The following is a 7,038-nucleotide window of genomic DNA, read 5'->3' on the forward strand; positions in this document are numbered from 1 at the left end:
TGGGACGGGGGGAACCAACGGGCTGTAAACATGGCGGGGGGGAACCAAATAGATGCGGAACTAATGAGGGAGAGCAATGAAAGCGACGGAGCTCTGAGCTGATGGACCTACTTCCGGTTTCTTCCACTTCCGGTTTCCGGCTTTCAGTTCCTCTCTATGGTTGGCGGCGCATGATGACGTCATGTCCGGCCTGTGCACGTTCAGCACGTGTATGGGTGAGCGCGGGGCATGATGGGAACGCGCCCCATAAGTGACCCATAGAACCCCATAAGTGCTCTATAGAACCCCATAGGGCCCCATAAGTGACCATTAGAACCCCATAGCGCCCCATAAGTGACCCATAAGTGCCCTATAGCACCCCATAAGTGACCTATAGAACCCCATAGGGCCCCATAAGTGATCATTAGAACCCCATAGCGCCCCATAGGGCCCTATAAGTGACCTATAGAACCCCATAGGGCCCCATAAGTGCCCCATAGCGCCCCATAAGTGACCTATAGAACCCCATACCGCCCCATAAGTGACCTATAGTGCCCCATAAGTGCCCTATAGAACCCCATAGCGCCCCATATTGCCCCATATCACCCCATAGTGCCCCATAAGTGCCCCATAGGGCCCCGTAAGTGACCTATAGTGCCCCATAGCGCCCCATAACTGACCTATAGAACCCCATAAGTGACCTATTGCACCCCATAGCACCCCATAGGTCCCCATATCACCCCATAGGGCCCCATAAGTGCCCCATAGCGCCCCATAAGTGCCCTATAGTGCACCATAAGTGACCTATAGAACCCCATAGCGCCCCATAAGTTCCCATAAGTGACCCATAAGTGCCCCATAGTGCCCCATATTACCCCATAGCAGCCTCATAAGTGCCCCATGGTGCCCCATAAGTGCCCCCATAGCACCCCATAAGTGCCCCATAGTGCCCCATAAGTGACCTATAGAACCCCATAGCGGCCCCATAAGCACCCCATAGCGGCCCCATATCACCCCATAGCGCCCCATAAGTGCCCCATATCACCCCATAGCACAGAGAGAGATCCCCCACCAATTTAACCCCCATCATTAACCCCGCCATGATTAAACCCCCCCCATGTAACCGCCCCCCATAATAAACCCCCCCCATAAATTATCCCCCTCGCCCCATTTTAAACCCCCCCCCACATAATTTAACCCCCCTAATTTAACCCCCTATAATTACCCCCCATTTTAGCCCCCCACCTAATTTAACCCCCCATATAACCCCCCCCCCCAAATTAACATCTCCCCCATAAATTTATATCCCCCCCCAATGTAACACCCACCCCCCCCATTTTAAGACCCCCCCCCCAATTTAATTCCTCCCCCTCCCCATTAAAATCCCCCCCCCCACCTTATCGGCCTGCACCATAATCCCCCATTTAAACCCCGCCCATTTAACCCCGGCCCCCGCTCATAATTTAATCCCCCCCCAATTTAAGCCCCCCAGCATAAACCCCCCAATTAACCCCCCCTATCTACCCCCCCCATTTTAAGACCCCCCCAATTTACCCCCCCCCAAATTTAAGACCCCCCTATTTAAGCCCCCCCCCAATTAACCCGCCCTATTTACCAACCCCCCATATTTAAGACCCCCCTATTTCCCCCCATTTTAAGACCCCCCAATTTACCCCCTCAATTTTAAGACCCCCCCGCATTTAAGCCTCCCAATTAAACCCCCCTTTTACCCCCCCCGTTTTAAGACCCCCAATTTACCCCCAACATCAATTCATAAGACCCCCCCCAATGTAACACACCACCCCCCCAATTTAAGACCCCCCCATTTTAAGCCCCCCCAATTAACCCCCTTATTTACCCCCCCCATTTTAAGACCCCCCCAAATCCAATCTAAACCCCCACCAACCCCAAACTATTAAGCCCCCCCCTTTTACCCTCCCCCATTTATAGACACCTAGCCCCCAATTAAAGCCCCCCACTTTTATGCCCCCCTCCAATTTAAGACCCCCTATTTACCCCCCCATTTTAAGACCCCCCAATTTACTCCCCCCAATTTTAAGACCCACCCCCATCTTAAGCCCCCCCATTAAACCCCCCTATTTAACCCCCCGCCATTTAAGACGCCCCCAATTTAAGACCCCACCCGTTTAAGCCCCCCAATTAAACCCCCCCCTATTTACCCCCCATTTAAGACCCCCCCAATTTACCGGCCCCCAATTTAAGACCCCCCCATTTCAAGCACCCCCATTTCAACCCCCCGCAATTTAAGACCCCCCCCAATTTACCCCCCCAATTTACCCCCCCCAACTTTAAGACCCCCCCCATTTAAAGCGGCCCCACCCAATTAACCCCCCCCCCCACTTTACCCACCCCATTCTTAAGACCCCCCCCCAATTTACCCCCCACCAATTTAAGACTACCCCGCATTTAAGCCCACCCCCATTTAAAACCCATTTAAGCCCCCCAAATTTACCCCCCCCAATTAAACCCCCGCATTTTATAGACCCCCCAATTTACACCCCCAATTTAAGACCCCCCCCATTTAAGCCCCCATTTACCCCCCAATTTAAGACCCCAATTTACCCCTCCACAATTTAAGACCCCCCCCATTTAAATCCCCCCCCCATTTTAAGACCAACCCCCAATTTACCCCCCCCCAATTCTAAGACCCCCCAATTTAAGCCCCCCAATTTCACCCCCTCCTTTTAAGACGCCCCCCAATTTATCCCCTCAATCAAGACCCCCCCCCATTTAAGCCCCCCCCATTTTACCCCCCCCAATTTTAAGACCCCCCCATTTACCCCCCCCTAATTAAAGCCCCCCCTCACTAATTTATGCCCCCCCAGTTTAAGGACCCTTGCCCAATTTACCGCCCCCAATTTTAAGACCCCCCCCAATTTACCCCCCCAATTTAAGACCCCCCATTTTAAGACCCCCAATTTACCCCCCCCCAATTTAAGACCCCCCCATTTAAGCCCACCCCAATTAAGACCCCCCCAATTTACCCCCCGCAATTTAAGACCGCCCAATTTCCCCCCATTTCCCCCCCCAATTTTAAGACCCCCCAATTTACCCCCCCCAATCTTAGAAACCCCCCCAATTAAGACCCCCCCCATTTTAAGACCACCCAATTTACCCCCCCCATTTAAGACCGCCCCCCAATTTAAGACCCCCCCTTTAAGCCCCCCCCTCTTTACCCCCCATTTGAAGACCCCCCCCAATTTACCCCCCCATTTGTAAAAGACCCCCCCAATTAAACCCCCCCCATTTAACCCTCCCCCATTTTAATCCCCACCCTCATTTAAAGACGCCCCCATTTCAGCCCCGCTATTTACCCCCCCTCAATTTTAAGACCCCCCATTACCCCCCCCCTAATTAAAGCCCCCCCCTAATTAAAGCCCCCCCCCTAATTAAAGCCCCCCCCCTAATTAAGCCCCCCCCCCACCTATCAGCCTGCGCCAACAGATCCTCCTCCACCTCATTGTTGGTCCGGGGCGGCAACGTGAACTTATAGAACGGCTTAAGTTTCTAATAGACGAACAAGCGCCCCCCGCGGCCACCACCAACACCCGCCAGGGGGGGGGGCGGATGGGGATGATAATGAGGGACCCCCCCCGGGGGTAAAAGAGGAGCCGCCCCCCCCCGCTAAAAGAGAGACCCCCATAGAAAACCCAAATGCCCGAGGGGGGGCGGGGGGGGGTGGCGGCGGGGGGGAAAGAGCCGGAGAGAACACCAGGTGAGGGCCCCCCGGGGAGAGGGAGGGGAGACCGACCGATCAGCTGGGGGGGGGGTTCCTAATATAGGGGGGGTATAATGGGGGGGTAATGGGGTTTATATGGGTTATAATGGGGTTATATGGGGGGGGTTATAATAATGGGGGGTTATAGTTATAATGGGGTTAATATGGGGGGGGATAATGGGGGGGTTATATGGGGGGGGTTATAATGGGGTTATACTGGGGGGGTATAATGGGGTTATATGGGGGGTATAATGGGGGGGTTATAGGTTATAATGGGGTACTTGGGGGGGTTATATGGGGGGGGTTATAATGGGGTTATATAGCCGGGGGGTTATATGGGGGGGGTTTATAATGGGCGTTATATAGGGGGGGGTTATACATGGGGGGGCTCATAATGCGGGTTATATAGGGGGGTGGTTACTAATGGGGTTATAATGGGGTTACTAGGGGGGGGTTTATAATGGGGTTATAACTGAGGGGGGGTTTATAATGGGGGCGGGTTATAATGGGGTTATACTGGGGGGGTTATAATGGGGGGGGTTATAATGGGGGGGTTATAATGGGGGGGTTTATAATGGGGGGGTATAATGGGGGGGGTATAATGCGGGTTATATGGGGGGGAGGGTTATCAATGGGGGGTTTAATAAGGGGTTATGGGGTATAATGGGGTTAGTACTGGGGGGGTATAGTGGGGGGCGGCTACACACACACATGGGGTGATCAAAATGGGGGGGGGTTATAATGGGGGGTATAGTGGGGGGGATTCATAATGGGGGGGTTACAATGGGGTTATATGGGGGGGTTTATAATGGGGGGTTCAATATGGGGGGTTATAAATGGGGTTTTATAATGGGGTACATGGGGGGGTTATAATGGGGGGGTTATAATGGGGTATAAGGGTTACGATGGGGGTATAATGGGGGGGGTTATAATGGGGTTATATGGGGGGTTTATAATGGGGTTATATGGGGGGGTTTATAATGGGGGGGTTATAATAGGGTATAATGGGTATACATGGGGGGGGGTTATAATGGGCGGGGGTTTAAATGGGGGGGGTTATAATGGGGTTTATGGGGGGGTATAATGGGGTTATATGGGGGGGTTATAGTGGGGCGGGTATAATGGGGTTATAAGGGGTTATAATGGGGTTATATTGGGGGGGGTTTATAACTGGGCGGGGTTTTATAATGGGGTATGGGGGGGGTATAATGGGGTTCTATGGGGGGGGTTATAGTGGGGGGTATAATACGGGTTCTAATGGGCGTTATAATGGGGGGGGGTAATAATGGGGTTATATGGGGGGTTATAATGGGGGGTTATAAATGGGGGGTATAATAGGGTTATACATGGGGGGGGGTTATAATGGGGGGGTCATCAATAATGGGGGGGGATACATGGGTAATATGGGGGGGGTATAATGGGGGGGTATAATGGGGGTGTTATATGGGGGAGTATAATGGGGTTATAATGGGGGGGTTTATAAAATGGGGTTTATAAGGGGGGCGTTTATAATGGGCGTTATATGGGGGGGCGATTAATAATGGGGGGGGTTATAATGGGGTTACTGGGGGGGTATAATGGGTTAATAATCGGGGGGGTTATAGTGGGGGGGGTATAATTAGGGTTATAATGGGTTCATAATGGGGGGTTTATGGGGGGTTATACATGGGGAGGGGGTATAATGGGGGGTATAATAGGGTTATAATGGGGGGGTTTATAGATGGGGGGTCATAATAATGGGGGGGGTATAATGGGGTTATTAAGGGGGGGTTATAATGGGGGGTTATCTGGGTTATATTGGGGGGGGAGTTATAATGGGGGGGTTTATAAATGGGGAGGGGGTATAATGGGGGGGTATAATACGGGTTATAATGGGGGGGGGTTATAATGGGGGGGTATAATAGGGTTTAATTTGGGGGGGGTTATAAGGGCGGGTCATTAATAATGGGGGGGGATAATGAGGTTAATATGGGGGGGGGTTATTACCTAAAACAAAACAACAAAAAACCACAAAATACCAAAAAACCCAACACACAAAACACAAACCACCAAACCAAACCACACCCAACCACACCAAACCTGACATGGGGGGGTTATAAATGGGGGTTATAATTGGGGGGGGAGTTATATGGGGGGGTTTATAATGGGGAGGGGTTATAATGGGATTAATGGGAGGGGTTATAATGGGGGGGTATAATACATGGGGGGGTTTATAATGGGGTTATAATGGGCGGGGTCATAATAATGGGGGGGTTTTATAATGGGCGGGGGATCAATAATGGCTTATAATGGGGGGGTTTAATAATGGGGGGGGTATAATGGGTTTATGGGGGGGTATAATGGGGTTATATGGGGGGTTTATAGTGGGGGGTATAATGGGGTTAAAATGGGGTATCTGGGGGGGTTATAATGGGGGGGGTTATACATGGGGTATGGGGGGGTTATAATGGGGTTATATGGGGGGGTTATAGTGGGGGGGGTATTAATCAGATTATAATGGGGTTTATAATGGGGGGGGGGTATAATGGGGTTATATGGGGGGTTATAAATGGGCGGGGTATAATGGGGTTATAATGGGGGGGGTTCTAAATGGGGCTTATAATGGGGGGGGTATAATGGGTTATATGGGGGGGTTTAGAATGGGGGGATTATAATGGGGGGGTATAATAGGGTTATATTGGGGTTATACATGGGGGGGGTTATAATGGGGTTATATGGGGGGGGGTATAATGGGGTTATATGGGGGGGGGTTATATGGGGGGTTATCATAGGGGTATGGGGGGGTTAAAAGGGGCCTTATGGGGGGTATATGGGGTATATGGGGGGGGTTATAGTGGGGGGGGTATAATAGGGTTTATATGGGGTTTCATAATGGGGGGGGGATTATACATGCGGGGGTATAGTGGGGGGGATTCATAATGGGGGGGTTACCCCCAATGGGTTATATGGGGGGGTTTAGAATGGGGGGGATATTCACTAATGGGGGGGTATAATTGGGGTTAATAATGGGGTTACATGGGGGGGTTATCAATGGGGGGTTATAATGGGGTTATAATGGGGTTAACATGGGGGGGTTATAATGGGGGGGTTTATAATGGGGTTAATATGGGGGGGTTTATAAAATGGGGTTTATATGGGGGGTTTAATAATGGGGGGGTTATAATGGGGTTATAATGGGGTTTATGGGGGCGGTTTATTAATGGGGGGGGTATATAAAGGATTATATGGGGTTTAATAATGGGGGGGATTATATATGGGGTTATACTGGGGGGGTTTTAATGGGGGGGGTTTATACATGGGGGGGGTTATAATGGGGGGTT

The 7,038-nt window shown here is 51.4% G+C and overlaps 1 long non-coding RNA gene across 1 annotated transcript in view; it reads right to left on the bottom strand.

Annotated features, from left to right (window-relative positions):
- The window catches only part of LOC116652701, a 4,745-nt gene extending 4,424 nt beyond the window's left edge, over positions 1 to 321 (bottom strand). The window contains exon 1 of the long non-coding RNA XR_004305841.1: positions 112 to 321. This is a non-coding gene — a long non-coding RNA (uncharacterized LOC116652701). The remainder of the gene's footprint in view (positions 1 to 111) is intronic.
- Positions 322 to 7,038: the final 6,717 nt, after the last annotated feature.

This window comes from Coturnix japonica, unplaced genomic scaffold (assembly GCF_001577835.2).
Source record: "Coturnix japonica isolate 7356 unplaced genomic scaffold, Coturnix japonica 2.1 chrUnrandom738, whole genome shotgun sequence".
Taxonomy (NCBI): domain Eukaryota; kingdom Metazoa; phylum Chordata; class Aves; order Galliformes; family Phasianidae; genus Coturnix; species Coturnix japonica.